This window comes from Berghia stephanieae, chromosome 1 (assembly GCF_034508935.2).
Source record: "Berghia stephanieae isolate SIO BIC M18660-M18661 chromosome 1, UCSD_Bste_1.3, whole genome shotgun sequence".
Classification (NCBI taxonomy): domain Eukaryota; kingdom Metazoa; phylum Mollusca; class Gastropoda; order Nudibranchia; family Aeolidiidae; genus Berghia; species Berghia stephanieae.
Genome location: NC_088360.1, coordinates 100,238,764 through 100,258,763, shown reverse-complemented (window position 1 = coordinate 100,258,763; position 20,000 = coordinate 100,238,764). Strand labels below are relative to the sequence as shown.

General features: G+C 36.3%; 1 protein-coding gene across 4 annotated transcripts in view; it reads left to right on the top strand.

Annotated features, from left to right (window-relative positions):
- Positions 1 to 20,000, top strand: part of LOC144962535 (potassium channel subfamily K member 6-like) — a 197,650-nt gene that overhangs the window by 40,817 nt on the left and 136,833 nt on the right. The window contains exon 1 of one of the 4 annotated variants that reach the window (XM_078895554.1): positions 14,325 to 14,670. The exons of 1 other annotated variant lie outside the window; for it this stretch is intronic. The gene's annotated coding sequence lies outside the window, so the exon portion shown is untranslated. Of the gene's footprint in view, positions 1 to 14,324; positions 14,671 to 20,000 lie in introns of those variants that run through there. 2 more of the 4 variants (XM_078895551.1, XM_078895552.1) reach the window with 2 other exon arrangements.

The window sequence follows — 20,000 nt, the reverse complement described above, 5'->3', positions numbered from 1 at the left end:
CTAGATACTTGAATGACGAGATTACTTCAATACTTTTACCCTGATATGACCATTTGTCTTGTTGCCCCGTTTTCCCTCCCTTTTTAAATACTACGATTTTTGTTTTACTGATATTTACCTTTATTCCCCATTGCATGCAATATTCTTGTAAAGAGTCTAAACCGTTCTGCAAACCCTCTTTTGTTTCACTGATTATTGCCATATCGTCTGCAAACATGAGCAAAAAGAAGAAGAACATTTTGATGATGATGGTGATGTTTGTACTGGTGGTGATGATGATGTTATAATGACGACGCCGGTAAGATGTTAGCATTAATAATATTGATGATGGTGATGACGACGACGACGACGACGAGGACGATGATCTGATGCTGCTGCTGCTGCTGATGATGATGATGATGATAATGATGATGATGATGATGATGATGATGATGATGATGATAATGATGATGATGATGATGATGATGATGGTGATGATGATGATGATGATTATAATAATGATGATGATGGTGATGATGATGATGAGGATGATGATGATGATGATGATGATGATGATGATGATGATGATGATGATGATATCCTTGCAAACTCCACAATTTACTCCAACATGTTTTATTTTATCACAAGAGAAAAGAGTTTCCTTTTCAATTTCCTCTCGCTTTCATACCAATCAGCGCCCTAGGCGTGTCAACTGCAGCCTTCAATCATTAATCATTATTACTAATATTATAGTAAACATAAAGTAGCACAAATGACAAGCGTGCGGATCCTGTCATTTGATTCGCTATACGTAATTGTTATATCGTAGAACGTCGTCAAACATACTATTGATGATATGCGTTTAAGTAAAATACTCGCATCTTCTAGGCCGATGAAACATACCAACACACAAAATTATGTGTAATCTTGAACGTTTGTATCTAGTCTGATTGATATATTATTTTAGTGAGAAATTGAAAATCACTCGTCGCACTGGCGGTCTAAAAACAATGAAATGAGCTGAGTGACGTCAACTTCATTCCATCTATACTTGTATTGGGCTTCGATACTATTTTTAAAAAAGCATTATTTATATAGCTTCTGATCAGTAGTCCTGTGCCAATATATTTATCTTTTTATATTTTTCCTTTTTTTCTACCTCCTCCTCTCCCTCTTCTTCTTCTCTTCTTCTTCTTCTTCTTCTTCTTCTTCTCTTCTTCTTCTTCTTCTTCTTTCTTCTTCTCTTCTTCTTTCTTCTTTCTTCCTTCTTCTCTTCTTCTTCTTCTTTCTTCTCTTCTTCTTCTTCTTCTTCTTCTTTCTTCTTCTTCTTCTTCTTCTTCTTCTCTTCTTCTTCTTCTTCTTCTCTTCTTCTCTTCTTCTTCTTCTTCTTCTTCTTCTTCTTCTTCTTCTTTCTTCTTCTTCTTCTTCTTCTTCTTCTTCTTCTTCTTCTCTTCTTCTTCTTCTTCTTCTTCTTCTTTTTCATATCTTTCTCTTTCTATTTCTATTATCTTATATCTAATAAATCATATCATTCTCATCATCATTTCTTCATCATCATTCTTCATCATCAATCTTCATCTTCTTCTCTTCTTCTTCTTCTTCTTCTTCTTCTTTTTTCTTTCTTCCTCTCTCTTTCTTCTTCTTTTCATTTCTTACAAGATCTCAATCCAATCAAAATTTAACATTCATATCAATTCAATATTGAAATAAATATAGATCCTAATATCTACATTCAAATTCACAAATTTTCATCATCATCTTCTTCTTCTTCTTCTTCTTCTTCTTCTTTTTCTTCTTCTTCTTTTTCTTCTTCTTCCTCTTCTTCTTCTTCTTCTTCTTTTTCTATTTTGTCTTGGACAAGAGTCCTCATATCCCCAATCAAATGTTAACATTCCAGTATCCAATTTCAATATTGTGAAATGAAATATTAGATACCTAATATTTGACATTCAAATTCAACAAAATTTTTGGATTCTATTTTAATTCACGATTCCATACTGAGGGAAAGTCTTTTTTTTTCTCCGGTTCCATCATTGTTGTGACGTGAACAAGAGGCGGGGTCTTCAAAATCTTCAAAGGCCGGTGTTCGACCTCAATACATGCCCACTCTTTAATTTTCAGGACCGTAGATATGTGGAACTCTCTCTACGTCTGTTCAAGACCTACGAGAAATGTCAACGTTTTTAAGAACTGTGTTGATAAGAAATTAGATCACCTTAAGTTTGAATTCGATGAGTAATTTATGTTTGTTTTATAATTGATATCCTGTACATTAAATCTTACTAATGCATATCATGTTGTAAAATCACTGTGATAGGTCACCAAAAGCCACACTTTTCGCCTAATTTAGCTCTTATTGTATATTGTATTTACAACACCATCCTCTATACTCTCATTTCTCGTCAACGTCTCTTATTCATCGTGCGGCTACGTGGTCTAGTGGTATGATCGCTTTCGGATCCGAAGGTCATGGGTTCGAGCCTCGCTCAACGCATAGTTTAGTCATCGAAAAAGGCTCTTTACTCACATTCTCTCACCGCACTCCTGTATAAAATGAATACCTGTCCGTTAACAGCGTCGTCTCCGTCGGAAATAAATTGCAATATCACGAAACAGGCGTCATGTCTCGTTCTATATTATGTTACGTGTTCCTGTTTGTAAGGGTTCCCTTGTAAATCGCTTTGAGCACGTTTAGTGGATATTACGCTATATAAAAGCTCAAGTCTTGTTTTTTTGAAAGCTCAAGTGTTTTATCGACACAAAGTGTAACCCGAAATGTCCACGTCATCTGTCTTCGTATATTATATCAAAGCTTCCATTCCATTTTATCATTGTTTGTTTTAAAAAATAAAATAAAAATATATTACAAATTTGGCCAGAAAACTGGCTGTTGAAATATCGATCGATTTAAATGACCCTCATCTTGACAACCCCCCCCCCCCCCAAAAAAAAACAAAAAAAAAACAAAAAAAAAAATAAAAAAAAAAACAAAAAAACAAACAACTGTCAAACATCATCAGGTCCCAGGTTTAAGAATTTTTGCCAAGATGAGAGTCATTTAAATCGATCGTTATTTGAAGGATGAGTTTTCTGGCCAAAATTTTAAAATACTTTTCTTTGTAGAGTACGACAGTGAGTTAGTTAGCTGGTTATTGATACAAAATTCCATTGTTAATTCGTGCTATTAATCTTAAACATGAAATAAATCAATATTATGCTGAATTTTGATTTCGTTACATTGAATTTTGAATTCTATCGGTTGTTGACATTGGATCAGGAATTGTAAAATCATCGATCTTTTCTTTTCATAAGACACGTGACCCGTCGTCATAAAACTGTATATTATATCGGTGTGATCGAGATGCTAAGGATGAATTTATGACAAAAATAAGAAACTTTGAATTATCTTTACCTCTTTTATATTGGGGAAAAAAAGAATGCATTTTTGAAATTATAAAATGTAAAATTTTGTATTTCTAATCATTTTAACATTTAAATTCACTTTTCAGTTTTCGGTTCACCCCAAATTAACACCGTTTTGTGGCAATAGGCCGCATATATATGAAAAATATTTATCTTGAATAATGCATCAAAACATCACCAAAAATTAAAGAATAACAGATTTTTAAAAGTATTGATATTCAATATTCCGTCTTCCTACCTCCCACGTTTCTTACTGATTTATTTTCACCTTGAAAAAGACCGTGTTATTATCTGCTACCGACCCTGGAAACGTGTCATCAAATCAATGCTATTTATTGAAACCATCTTTCAAAATTCCCGTGTTTTTCACCACTACAGCTGTATTATAACGATCGTTCCCGTTCGTCTTGATGTGACAATTATTTATTATCGGTAACACTTAGCCGAAGTGTTTTGTATAGAAACTAAGTGTTAGATTTGCCATAGTGAATACAGATGATTGTAGATGATTGCATTGAAAAATGCACAGGATAGAAAAAGAAAATTTCTCGTGTACTTTAGCAAAAGAATTTTGAATAATATATCTACGTGTGAATTTGACGTTTTCTAAAATTCGTTAAGTCGATTCTTCTACTTTTTAAGATTTTCCATCCATGAAATAAATTAAAATGTAAATTTTATTTTAATCATCAATAGACACAAGAATTTCCTGAGATTTGTGGGAATTTGGAGTTTAAATATGATTAAATTATTGACCGAATGAAAGATTATAGGAAAAATAATCTCAAAATGGGAAAAACAGAGTTGGGGAGTTTTTGTAAACCACTCTTCATTTCATTTTGGCCACAAATCGATTAACCCAAATAGACCATGGTTTAGCCGACCTTCAACTTGTCAAAATTGTCAAAAATGATCAAACCCGAGACGTATTAACAGCAGTCTTTGGGTTTGAAATTCCTTATCAAATTTAAAAATCGTGTGTTCATTCCAATCGACCTACCGATATTTGTAGTAAACGTTTTCTGGCTAAATTGAAATAAGAAAGTGTTCTGTCAGGTTATTTATTATGGCACATTAATACTGCAAAACTCTTTTAAAAAGCACATAAAACATTTTTGGCCATAAAATTCGTTTTTGAAATATCGATCGACTAAAATTAAATGACCCTTGTCTTGACAATATCTCTCTAACTCGTTCTTGGAGACTCTCCTTAAAGTTAAAGAGTTTTTGAGTAGATGAGGGTCATTTTAACCGACTAATATAATTTGATGACCGAGATTTCTGAGCAATAGTTTTGAAATGTGTTTTTCCAGATAACACCACTTTATTATGATCCAGTGCTTTGGAGATTCAATGAAACCTGTTATTTATCGCTTTGCTCGACAGTGGCTGTTTTCTCTATTAAAAAAAAAATCTCTCCTCTATTATTTAAAAATAAAAAAAATTTAGATGAATTTATTCGAACGTTGAATTAAATCATTGGTTCCAAAATGTATATCTTATAATATCTAGTTCAAAGATTATTTAAACTATGGCATGCTGTCGTTACTTTAGTTTCATATGCACAAAACTACACATTTTTGACCCAGCGTATCAAAACGGTATTATATCGGGATGAATTGGATCCTGAAAAATAATTTTTTTTAAAAAGAGCTTTTATATAGCGCAATATCCACTAAACGTACTCAAAGCGTTTTACAAGGGGTCCCTGGTAACAGCAATACTTAGGACGAGACATGACGCCTGTTGTTAGGCGATATTACAATTTTCATTTCTGACAAAGAAAATGCTGTTAACGACCAGGTACTTATTTTACACTTGAGTATGGTGAGAGAATATGAGTTAAGAGCCTTTTCCAAGGATTCAACCATGCGACAAGCGAGGCTCGAACCCAGGACCTTCCGATCCGAAAGCAAGTGTCATACCACTAGACCACATAGCCGCATATATAAGAAATATATAAAAGAGTCTTTTGCAATGTAATAATAAATTGCAATCTCTCCATGACGGATATAAATATACTCAAAATTTCATATTTTTGGCTATAAATTTTGTTCCCAGGAACCAGATTATCCCGACCTAATACCGATTTGAGGTGGCAGTTAACATTTTCTAGGTTTATTGACCTGATTCTATTTCGAAATATTAATAATATTCTTATATTTTGTTACTGTGAGCGATGAATCTCTTATCTAAAATGTGACGAACCGCCTCTTAACGGGAATATGTTGGGGTGATTTACATGCTAAAATCTAAAAAAAATATTTCAAAGAAAGTATGAGCCGACGTACCGCTATGTGCAGGTCTGATAACCCAATTCATTAGGGATTCATTGTTGTAATGAAAATCTCAAAAAGGTGACGCAAAATATTGTCCATGACAACAATGTTAAACTTGGACCATAATGGATTCAGTAGTATGATGTCACGCCGCCCGGCAACGGCGGCCATCTTGTTTCTAAACAAAGAAAATCATTACTTTTTATTCTTCATGCTGGCTAGAACTTTTCATATGCCTTGTGATCAGAATGTGTAAAAGTCAAAACATGATCAAATTTATGGGGTTTTTTTTCTTCCTCTGGATACGCTTTTATGCCCGCCGGAGAAATATTTCATACGACGTCCGCCATTGTTCCGATAGTTTAGAGCCAGTGTTACTAAGTTACCATGCGTCATTAGGAAGGCAGTGACGTTACGACTGTTGAAGAGTATTGCTTTCGGATGTCAGACCTGCAAATAATATGTTCACGCCTATATGAGCCCTTGGCTCGTTACATTGAAATGTTTTATTGGGGACATTAATATCTGTTATTATTTTAACTTTAAAATTCTTTTTTTTTCTTCACATTTTGTTGTTCCCTATGAGGTGGTCGAGTCGTAAAGGAATTGCACTGTGACTCGGATAGTCCTGTGTTCGAGCCCCTCTTCAGGCACTTTCGTTTTTTTTTTTTCTGCCTTTGACAAGATTATTAATCCCCAATTGGCTCACTTGAACAACTGGGTGATTTATGTTGACATCAGACATCTTGTTTGATGAAATATCTATATTCCTAGGAATGCCTAGACGACAATATATTCTGGTGTACTGACGGCAGGGCATAAATCTTATTAATTTTTAATTTAATCCGTGCATCAAAATTGAGATTTATGCCTTGAATCTAAAACATAGACAAAAAAACAAAAAACAACCCCCCCCCCCCCCGAAAAAACAAACAACAAAACAACAACAACAAAAAACTAAACCCACACTGTTGATTCTTTGCTTCGCTTACACGTTATTATGAAAAAATGTAAACTTATGGCTACCTGGGTGGTAACAGCGTTGACACTGTCAAAACAAACATAAAACAAAAGAAAAACAAAAAAAAAAACAAAAAACAAAAACAAATTAAAAAAAAAACAAAAACAAAAACAACCCAAAATAATAAACAACTCAATAAAAGCGATTGGCAAGGCGTCATGTTTCGTCCAACGTGTCGCTATTCGCATGGGGTCCATTGTAAACGCGCCCTGAGCAAATTAAATGGAAACACTATAACGTAACACCATATGGGGGCTCGAAACTTAAAATACAAAAATCATTAATAGGGACTATTAATCAAACTAATGGTTTTTATGCATCAGGTATCTTGTGAAAAAATTTTTTCGGGGTAAAACCTAATTTTTAAAATCTATTCGTTGCCATGGAAATGGCGGCCATCTGTGGAAAATAACAAGTTTTTTTGGGACTCCACCATTTTATTAATTCTTTGATTTTGGTTTTTAATGTTGTTATGTAAAGTTTAAGCACAGTTGTAAATAAATATTTACTATCAAAGGCTTAAAAAATTTTCTTTGTAATATGAATACAATTTCCTCACTTTTTTTTGACAACATTCAAAGAAAAAATATTTTTCACCCCAAAACTATTCAATAAAAACCAAATCAAATAAAAATAGCCCAGCTAATTGTAGTAACATATCAGCTAGTCTGGGCGAAGTGGTTAAGGCATTGCACTGTAACCCGGAAGGTCCCGGGTTCGAGCCCCGCTTCAGGCACTTTCGTTTTTTTTCTCCTTTGGACAAGATTATTAACCCTCACTTTGCTCACTTGGACAACATGGGGGATTCCTGTTGACATCAGAGATCTTGTTTGATGAATTATCTATATTCCATCTTGGAATGCCAAGACGACGATATCTAATGGCATAATTATTTTTAATCAGCTAGTCCAGATATCAAAGCTCTGGCATTAATATTTTTTTAAATGGTCAAGTTCCAAAAATGTTTATAGTGGTAAGATAACAGTTTTGAGAAAAACGCAATATTTATCGGATTTTGAGGCCAATAACGTTGGGCAGGGGTTTTGAATTGCATTTTTTGACCGTTTCAAATTATTCATTCAGCAAAAAATATAGGCTGAAATGAAATATGGAATGAATAAATTGATCAAAAACAGTCACTTCCAAAAACCGATAATTTTCACTCAAACTGGCCCCATTTGCACCCTCGAGCAACCATAAAGTTTTTACAAAGTTCCTTAGTTTTAAATAATCTTTTTAAATCACACAGAAGAAATTAATAAATATCTCGCTTTCAAACAGAAACGCACTTTTTCCATTGAAAAATCTAATTATCAATTGGATTCAATCGTATGATGTCACGTCCGCCCACCAACGAGCAGCTTGGTTCTAAACAAAGAAAATCGGGGCTCTAATTCATGGAGCGGGACTACGACGATAGTCTGAGACTATATCGGTAGTCTCTGACTAAAAGGCCTAGTAAGCTATTCATGAAGCCGGACAACGCGAAGTCTTAGACTAAACGAGGGACTAAACGGGTGAAATTTACACCCGCGATTTAGCAGGTGTAAATATCGTAGTCTGGGACTAAATTTCAAAATCATAATATGTGCTATACGCTGGTGGGAGTAATTGTACTGCGATTAGAACAAGGCTACCCGACAATTTTTGATTTAATTTTTATTTATTTATTTATTTTTATTTTATTTATTTATTTTTTTTTTAATTTTATTTTTTCGAAGATTCAACAATCGCACATACACTCCTCATCTTGTCCATTCCTAACACTTTCCAGGTACACATACTGTTTCATAGTAACTTACTACTACTACTACTATACTACTACTACTACTACTACTACTACTACTACTACTACTACTACTACTACTACTACTACTACTACTACTACTTTCACTATTATCACTACCACTACTACTACTACTACTACTACTACTACTACTACTACTACTACTACTACTACTACTACTACTACTACTACTACTATTACTACCACTACCACTAATACCACCACCACTACTACTACTACTACTACTACTACTACTACTACTACTACTACTACTACTACTACTACTACTACTACTAACTACTACTACTACTACTACTACTACTACTACTACTACTACTTCTTTCACTATGATCACTACTACTACTACTACTACTACTACTACTACTACTACTACTACTACTACTACTACTACTACTACTAACTACTACTACTACTACTACTACTACTACTACTACTACTACTACTACTACTTCTTTCACTATGATCACTACTACTACTACTACTACTACTACTACTACTACTACTACTACTACTACTACTACTACTACTACTACTACTACTACTTCTTTCACTATGATCACTACTACTACTACTACTACTACTACTACTACTACTACTACTACTACTACTACTACTACTACTACTACTACTACTACTACTACTGCTGCTATTACATTTCTATTATGTCTTTTATCGTCCATTATTTTCTAGAAATTTCACGTCTCTCACTGGCCTCATCATTTCTATCACACCACGTTAACGATTCGTTCACACTCCAACCATCGTTGAGTACAGACGATGCAATTTATACTGCATTTCTTCTTATTTGTTTTCAACGTTTATTTGTTTATTGTTGTGCCGACGAAGGGTTTGTACCCGAAACGCCCATTGTCTGTTTCCACCGATTCCTATCCATCTTCACTCTTTCGTTAGTATTTTCGGGACCCCATGCTTCAGGCAGCGCCCACCGCTCTCTACTTAGAACAATGCTCCACCGTTGATAAGAATCATTTAAGTGCCATCGTTATTTATATTTACTAAAACATTACACACACACACACACATTCTCAAACAATTTTTACAATTTTACAAACAATTTTTTAAACTTGTCTCACACCATTTTTATTTGTGGGCAAAAAAACAACAAAAAAACAACAACAACAACAATAAAACGATCAAAACAAACACGAAGAAGAAATAGATATGATTTCTGTGCCACTTCGTATGACGCATGCGCAGCTGGAAAAGTAACACATTTCTATGACGTTTTGTGATACGTTTCCAAGGAATCCCCAGTTAAAAATAGATTGACCTCTGTAGTCTGAGACTTCCAAAGCGTAGTCAGAGACTTGATAGTCAGGGACGAAGTCTGACTCCATGAATAGCTTACTTTCCGTAGTCTCTGACTTCCCAAAGTCTTAGACTACAAAGTCTCAGACTTTGCTATAGTCTGAGACTACCATAGTCCCGCTCCATGAATCAGACCCCTGTACTTTTTATTCATCAGGCTGGCTAGAACTTTTTCACATGTCATGTGATCAGAATATATAAGTCAAAATATGATCAGATATATATATATATATATATATATATATATATATATATATATATATATATATATATATATATAATGTTTTTCTCCTCTGGATACACTTTTATGCTCGTCGAAGAAGTATTTCATCAAGGCGTCCGACGCGCCATTGTTCCGATAGTTTAGAACCAGTTACTCAGTTACTATGCGTCATTTCGAGGGAAGTGACGTCACGACTGTTGAAGCCTATTTTAACTCACTCAACCTTAACACCGACAACATCCATAGTTTACCTGGGTTACTTTTACCCTATGTCTATCTATTACATTTTTCTTAAACAAATTATAGGCATAGTATCACAGCTATTGTTTTTTTTAGTTTTCGCATTTCAATGGTAGTTGAATAAAACTATCTATGTATCTATGTACATGCTCATTTTTAATACATTCTTTCCAATTTTGAAAAGTAGCCAAAATCTCTAGGGTTGAGTGAGTTAAAGGCACGTTGATGACATTAATAAGTGTAGGTAATTTTTAAAATAACGTAATATTGATCTATGAGCCGCAATTACCCTCATTACTCGATCCTTGATCCTATTTTAGGCCGCTCTGCTCTTTACGAATAGAACAACAAACAAGCAACAACAGTATGATTCCGATTCTGATCTAAAATCAAGTGAATTATGTCTTTCATTAAATGTTCCGGAACATTGATTTTACACAATGTTGCCATAGTGACGTATTCCATTATACAAAATATGTGATTAATCTCTCCACACATCTCCATCTCTCTCTCTAATCTCTCTCTCTCTCTCTCTCTCTCTCTCTCTCTCTCTCTCTCTGTTCATATATATATATATATATATATATATATATATAATAATAATAATACATAATACATAATAATAATACATAATAATAATAATAATCATAATAATAATAATAATAATAATAATAATAATAATAACAATAATAATAATAATAATAATAATAATAATAATAATAATAATAATAATAATAATATATATAATTTTCTTTCCCTCCACATAAACTATTTTATTCTATGTTCTTCTTATTCATCTTCTTCTTCTTCTTCTTCTTCTTCTTCTTCTTCTTCCTATTATTATTATTATTATTATTATTATTATTATTATTATTATTATTATTATTATTATTATTATTATTATTATTATTATTATTATTATTATTATTATTACTACTACTACTCCAATGATCATACGTATAATATTATTTCTTATAAAAACGCATTCTTCTTTATAATGGTTGGTTCTCAAGTTTTCTGATTTACGTGCGGCTATGTGGTCTAGTTTATGACACTCGCTTTCGAATCGGAAGGTCATGGGTTCGAGTCTCGCTCGGGGCATAGTTGAGTGGATATTGCACTTATATAAGATCTCACATTTTTAAAATTACTGTCTCTCGCTACCAATGATTTAACCCTCCCCTTACAAACTATAGATAGTTCGAAGATGACGTCACTCAGGTCTTTGTTATTGTTTTTTGCCATCCACATTCATGAGTAATTTTCACTAAACTGTATTAATCAGACTATAAACATTCATGGCTCCACACAGTTTTGTGTGTTGGTCCGTTATAACTCATAGTTATAGCTCATAACATTGCCATCCGGAAGTATAACGGACCAACACACAAAACTCTGTGTAGCCATGAACTTTTATAGTCGGGGTAATACAGTTTAGTGCGTGTCACTCACAAACGCGGATGGCAAAATACAATAACAAAGGCTTGAGTAACGTCATCTTCGAACTATCTTTAGGAAAACCATTCCTTTCGTTACGATAAAATGAATCTTTTTCTTCTCAGGTTTGTTTTTAAATGTTTTTAAATGTTAAGAAACATCTTTATTATAGATGGCTATAAGATTTTAATGCTATTTCATGAAGCCTGTATTGCTGCATAAGATTTATACTCAACATGTACTTCATTGCTCTTAAATTTGAGTGTAAAAAAACAGACGCCTTGGTTATTCCAGTCTTCCTTTGGAATAGACCCTAGAGACAAATTTCCCCTATGGGATCAATAAAGGACATTTTATTTGATTTATTTTATTATTATCATTATTATTATAAACAAAGATAAATCAAACCCATAAATTGCGTTCACTTATCCAAACCTGCAGTAATACGTGCAAATAATAATATGTAGATAATGACGTGTATGGCATTTTTTGAGAAGAACATAGATGCTATGCGTTTAGGTAAAATATTCACGGCATCCGCCAGCCAAATGAAACTTACCAAAACGCAAAAAGTGTGTGTAACCTTTTGCGTTTACAATTAGATTGATATTATTTACTGAGATTTAATAAACACTAATATGCTGTCTAAAAATAATAACAAATAGCTATGTGACGTCAATTTCGTTCCTTCTATAATAAATACATACATATTGGTATATTGCTATGTACCGTGAAATCCTATAAATTTTTTGACAATATATTGGTGAGAGGTATATTCAATTTCTACTATGCAAGACGCCAAAATTGATCCCATATTTTGATACGAGTGATTTACTTTTCTCAATATCCCACCAGACTCACGTCTCCTGACCCCACCACCACCACCCCACTCCTTCTCCCTGTCTGCTCTGTCATATTCTGAAGGGAAAAAAAAAAACACAAACAAACAAACACATATTTAAAATTTTGGCCATAAAACAAGTTCTTGAAATATCGATCGATCAAAATGACCAGATAGCTCAGTTGGTAGAGCACTCGCTTCACAATCAAAACATCGATCCCGAGGTGCAGTCGAGATTTTTTTCTGACCCCCCCTCCCCTGTTCAATGATTAGGTAGCTAGATCTGTTAGTTCTGGCGGAAAGTACGTTGCGATAGACTGGCGTTCTATCCAAAGGGTAACAAGCAATTTCTATTGTCAGTTTCACGCTATAGAAACAGGGATAAACTCCGGCTTCATGGGCCTAATGACTTTGAAGGATTACTTTTGAAACGACCCTCATCTTGGAAAAAAACTCTCAAACCTGGGACTTGCGAAATCTCAGGTTTGAAAGGTTTTAACCAAGTTGAGAGTCGTTTTAATCGATCGATTTTTGAAGAATGAGTTTTCTGGTTAAAATTTTAAACAGGTGCTTTTTTTTTCAGAATAGGTCAGTACAGTTGATAGGATTAGACCCACACACGCCCACCAAAGCAAACTGTACAGTAATAATGAATATATAAATAATACAAAATTCCCTTTATTCATCCCATGAGGGAAATTTCTCTCTAGGGTCTATTCCGGGGGAAGACTGGAATAACCCAGGCGTCAGCCCCAGTGCAGTGCCGCAAATTGATCTAGGGCGAGGTGACTTGCTCAAGACCACTCAGCGCAGCGGCGGTGATCTAACTTGGTACCTTTCGGGTAGGAAGCAAAGACTATTGCCAAAGATTATTCCCATTCTTTAGCTTTTATCTAGAGCAATATCCATAATATGAGCCAAAATCGCTCGTTTTACTCGGGGTCCCAAGCGCCAACTGCAACATTTAACATGTAGAACGGTATTCGACGCCTGTCACCACGCAGAAGTAAATACGCTGCAATTTGGTTTTATTTGATTTCAACGTTCCTTTAATTATATTTTGTCTTGCTGACGACGGGTTTGCACCCGAAACGACCATTGTCTGTACTGTTTCCATCTGAAGCCTTTCCATTTTCAAAGTTTTGCTAGTTTTATTAGAAAATAATTATTTTTATGACAAAGACAACACTGTTACAGACAAGATACTCATTTTACACCTTAGAGCAGTAAGAAAACCTTAATAAAGGGAATATGCCAAGAGTCAACTTTGCGCCATCTACTCGTACATCCGGACTCGAGCAAGAGACCTGTAGATATAAATACATCTATAAAGCCGGGAGTTTTGCCTCACGTACAACACTCAAAGGGGGTCCCGATTTCTCATTTGGTAGAACACTCGCTTCACACGCAAGGGACCAAGATCGAGACTTTTTCTGACCCCCTCCCCTTGTCCACCCTGCAGTGAATGGGTATCCGAGTCTGTTAGATCTGGCGAAAAAAAATTACTTTGTGATAGACTAGCGTCCTACACAAAGGATAGCAAGCAATTGCTATTGTCCGTTTCACGCTATGGAAACCGGGATAAACTCGGGCTCCATGGGCCCCATAATGCTCTGAAGAACAACACTCAAAAGCGACTTGAATGATTGTGAGTTTTTGCCCCCCCCCCCCTTTCCTCCCTCTTCCCCCCCCCACCCCCACCCCCTCCCCACACTTCTCCATGTCTACTGACTGGTGTTGTTGTTGGGACAAGACCCGAGACACTCCTCCTCCTCCTCCTCTTCCTCCTCGCACGCCAACCAAACCGTACAACTATCGATTATTCTCATTCGGCGTTTTGACGTCAAGGCTGACGATAGCGATAGAGAAGAACTTGTCCCGCCCGTGTCTCCCGGTGATTTATGGAAATTGGTTATCATTTCAGGACTTTTCAAATACAACCTGTTTTGTTTTTTGTGGGGTTATTTTTGGCTCCCATTATTGGTGTGTTATGTGAAAGGATTACATATTATACTTACATCGTGGAATTAGGATAATTCATTTCTTAATGGAGATTGTAAAATTATTATTCCTTTGAAAACATCATCTCCGGTAAGTTTTGTGATTTTATAGTTGTACACTAAAACACATTACAAAATGTGGAAATGTGGCTTTTGTGTTAATAAATTATATTGTTCAATTTAAGAATAACTGAGGAAAATTGAACTGCAGCTTGGAACATATTTCAATTTTATACAGTACCTGTCAGGTGTCCTTTTTTGTACTAACATAATCGTCCACGCCTATTCATTTACACCTGAGTCGAGAGGGATAACGTGTGTAAAGTGCCTTCCCCAAAAGACACATCTTCGATCGGGATCAGAATTTTCCACAATCATTGTCACCGATCCGGCCTCTGACCACGCTTAACATCGCTTGACTTTGGTGACAAGACTGAACAGAGACAACGGCCGTGCCACTGAGGCATCGAGCCTCACATAATGTAACAACGAACGAACAGAAAATAAATGCCTTGTAGTGATAAACTTAAATAGTGTAATTTTATAAGATCATGTCTATTCTGCCGCACTCTGGGAAAACCCCATATTTTAAAATTTGGCCAGAAAACTCGTCCTTCAAAAATCGATCGATTTAAATGACCCTCATCTTGGCAAAAACTCTCAAGCCTGGGACTTCGCGAAGTCCCAGGTTTAAGAGTTTTTTTTTTGTTGTTGCCAAGATGAGGTTCATTTAAATCGATCGATTTTTGAAGGACGAGATTTGTGGCCAAATTTTAAAACATGGAGTTTTCCAGAGTACGGCAGTTTTGCGCTTTATATTCCTAGATTCCTCTAGCAAGTCATATTATTGGACAATAATGAATATATATATCAGCTCCAAACCAAGCAAAACAAAGCAAAACAAAATTGGATAAACAGAAACAAAAATAAACAAAACAAAAATAAGTAAACTAAGAAACAAACAAAGTTGCACAAAAACCAGGCAAACAAAAAAAATTATTTGCACGGCACCGGCGTGTACTTATTTGCAAGTCTGATAACCCAAATACGCTTCAACAGTCGTAACGTCACTTCCCTTGTCATGACTCATGGTAACTTAGTAACTGGCTCTAAACTATCGGAACAATGGCGGTTGCCCTTATGAAATATTTCTCCGACGAGCATAAAAGCGTATTCAGAGGGAAAAAGCATTATAAATCTGATCATGTTTTGACACATTCTGATCACAAGACATATGAAAAGTTCTAGCCAGCATGAATAATAAAAAGTACCGATTTTCTTTGTTTAGAACCACGATGGCCGCCGTTGCTGGGCGACATGACATCAGACTATTGAATCCAATTGTAATGGTCCCATTGCTGTAATGGAAATGTCCTCTCAAACCAACGCAAAATAGTGTCCATATCAGCAGTGTTAAAATCAGGTCCGTAATATCGCTTGATTATCAGACCTTCAAATATTTGCACATGGGATAGGCACGTTATACTATAGATAGTTTGAAGATGACGTCACTCGGGTCTTTGTTATTGTTTTTTTTTTTGTCATCAGCGTTTATGAGTAATGCTCACTGAACTGTATTAACCTGACTATAAACGTTCATGGATACACACAGTTTTGTGTGTTGGTCCGTTATACTTCCGGATGGCAATGTTATGAGCTTCTTAGCCAAGCGCATACTATCTATATTATGCACTCCTAATTTTTATAGAAAACAAACAAAAAAATGATGGAAATCAAAAGAAATCAATGGATATTACTTTTCTTCCATCCATTTGACATCTTGTCAATATCAGATCAGACCAGGATAAGAAGGATAAAACGATTAGAAGATAAAATTAGTATTGGCACATTGCACGAAATCGATAAAAATGTTTTCTTATACCTACCTATCCGTGGTGATATTATAATATTGTGTTGGGATGGTGAACGTACCATTGCATCAAATCTCAAACTAATCCTTTGTTGATTAATCATCAGTTTCCCGTGTGTTGTGTAGTGCAATCAATAATAATAATAATAATAATAATAATAATAATAATAATAATAATAATAATAATAATAATAATAATAATAATAATAATAATAATAATAATAATAATATACTTTATTCATCCAAAAAAAAATGGAAATTCGTTTACAGACGTGGCATGCATGAAAATGTATAAACACAAAGTTGAGAATTTATGGCGACAATGCACAAAAATTGTAAAAATATACAACCAAGAACAAATAGCAACACTTTATATATTAATTTGATAAGTTGAGATAGGCCATACCTCTGGCCTTTAGTCCGAACTTGTGTGTGTGTATATTTAAAAGATAGTACATACATACATACATCTGCCCCCGTCGTGTACACAGCACTTGGATGCACCCAGAGTTTTGTTACCAATGTCACCAATCTGGTAGTTGGTCACTCTGAGTTTCGCTTGACTTTATAATTATGCAGTTAGACTTCTACCCCACCAGCAAAGAGGTTGAATGTATTGCTTATACCTACATCTTGTGACCCAGTATTGGGATGACCAAAAGGGCATTGGCCCAATCTCAGACTAATCCTTTAGTAATTGATCAGGTTAATCCCCGTGTGTTGTGCGGTACAAAAATATACAGTCGTCCTCATGCATACATCACTGGGATAGGACCAGAGTTTAGTAATCATTGTCACCAATGTGGTAGCTAACCACTCTCGGTTTCGCTTGACTTTATTACTCAGTTAGATTACTACCCCACCATCAAAGATCGCAGCCTTACCTATCGGGTTCATCTCGAAGGGGTTGCCCGGAAGATAGAGAAACGCAACAGTCTTCTGAGGAAGCTGGCGGGATCGACCTGGGGCGCTAGCCAAGCGCTCCTGAGAACGTCCGCCCTGGCACTATGCTATTCCACCGCGGAGTATTGCGCTCCAGTGTGGGGTAGAAGCAGAAACGTTGAGAAGTGGATGTAAAACTTCGCAAGTCGATGCACATAGTGTCGGGAACGCTAGCAACAACCCCTAGAGAATGGGGCCCGATAATGGCAGCGATCCAGCCCCCCGATGTCCGGAGGGAGACCATTACGGGAAACTGGCTGAGTAAGATCAAAGAGAGAGGGAATGGGGATACCCCTCTCATGCGCATAATGGACGGTGCCCCCGTTTCGAGCCGAAATAAGTCCCGGCAACCCTTGTACGCAGAATCCCTGACTACGGACAGAGCTGCACATACGAGATTGAAGTCGGTTTGGACGAATTCAATCTCTCGTAGGGACGGGGACCTACACTCCTCTAAGCTTGGTGAGAAGTTGCCAGGCTTTGATACCAGTAAGAGGAGACACTGGGTAGCTGCGAATCGGCTTCGGTCGAGGAGCTGCCTAACGGCAAGTGCGTTACATCGGTGGGGTCTAACTTCCTGTCCAATATGTCCACGCTGTGGGCAAGAACCCGAGACGGCAGAGCATCTAGTCGAAAGGTGTGTTGTGACGATGCTACCAGGCGGGTTCGAGACGGTGCACGAATGCGGACCGGACTTTGCTGATTGGGTCGATCGTCATAACATAATAGTGTGAACCATAAGAAGCTGCTACCCCACCAGAAAATAGAGGTTAAATGCTTTACTTATACTTACCCCTTGTGATCAACCAGGGCTGGCGAACAGGGCATAGTCCCAAATCTCATACTAATTCTTTGGCGATTTCCCATCGCTGATTCCCGTGTGGTACAATACACATAAAGTTATCCTCTTGTGCACAGAATACGCTTTAACAGTCATGACGTCACTTCCCTCGTAATGACGCATGTTAACTTAGCAACTGGCTCTAAACTATCGGAACAATGGCGGACGCCCTTATGAAATATTTCTCCGACGAGCATAAAAGCGTATCCATAGGAAAATAAACATAAATCTGATCATGCTTTGACTTTTACACATTCTGATCACAAGACATATGAAAAGTTCTCGCCAGCATGAAGAATAAAAAGTACCGGTTTTCTTTCTTTAGAACCACGATGGCCGTCGTTGCTGGGCGACGTCGTATCAGACTATTGAATCCAATTGGGGTCTGCCCAATTATACCTACCCATGGCGATAGAGACTCGGGATGGGGATCAGCGCATTGTCCCAAATCTCAAACTAATTCTTTGGCGCGCCATAAATCATCACTGATTCCGTGTGAGTTGTGAGCTACAATACACATTCATGTCCTCATTTATTTACACAGCATCGGGCCAAGAATTTTGTAATCAATGTCACCGATCCAGATACAGATACGGTCAACATCGCTTGGCATTGTTACACAGTTAGACTTCTAGCCCACCAGCAAAGAGGTTGAATGTATTTCTTATACTTACATCTTGTGACCCAGTATTGGGATGACCAAAAGGGCATTGGCCCAATCTCAGACTAATCTTTCAGTAATTGATCAGGTTAATCCCCGTGTGTTGTGTGGTACAAAAAAGATATAGTCGTCCTTATGCATACATCACTGGGATAAGACCAGAGTTTAGTAACCATTGTCACCAATGTGGTAGCTAATCACTCTCGGTTTCATTTGACTTTATTACTCAGTTAGATTACTACCCCACCATCAAAGAGATTTATTGTTTGCCTATACCTATCATCATATACACAGCAAAGGCTAGAAATTTATAATCAACGTCACCAATCCAGTAGCTGATCACTGTCAACATTTCACATTTATAGGCTACCTCGAGCCCACTATCAAAGAGATTAAATGTTTCTTGCTATAGATAGTATGAGCTTGGCTAAGGAGCTCACAACATTGCCATCTGGAAGTATAACGGACCAACACACAAAACTTTGTGTAACCATGATCGTTTGTATGCAGGTTGTGAAAATTACTCATAAACGTGGATAGCAAAAAAAAAAAAAAAAAAAAATAGACAATAACAAAGACCGGAGTGAACAAGGTGATGGAGACCCGGGATGGCGAACAGGGCATTGTAATCAATGTCACCAACCCAGTAGCTGATCACTGTCAACAGTGCTTGGTCTTATTTCACATTTATAGGCGACTTCCCGCCCACCATCAAAGAGGTTAAATGTTTTCCTCATTCCTACCCAAGGTGATGAGACCCGGGATGGCGAACAGGGCATTGTAATCAATGTCACCAACCCAGTAGCTGATCACTGTCAACAGTGCTTGGTCTTATTTCACATTTATAGGCGACCTCTAGCCCACCATCAAAGAGGTTAAATGTCCTAATGTAAACAGCACTGGGCTAGGCTCAGCGTTTCGTTATCAATGTCACCATTCTATTAGCTGGTCACTCTGAGCATCGCTTGACTTTATTACACATACTTCTTGCCCGCCATCAACAAAGAGGTTACATAACCATACCAACGCACGACACTATGTGAAACCTTCAGCGTTTATAGTATGCTTGATATAAGAACGAAATATCAAAATGGCTGTCAAATCGAC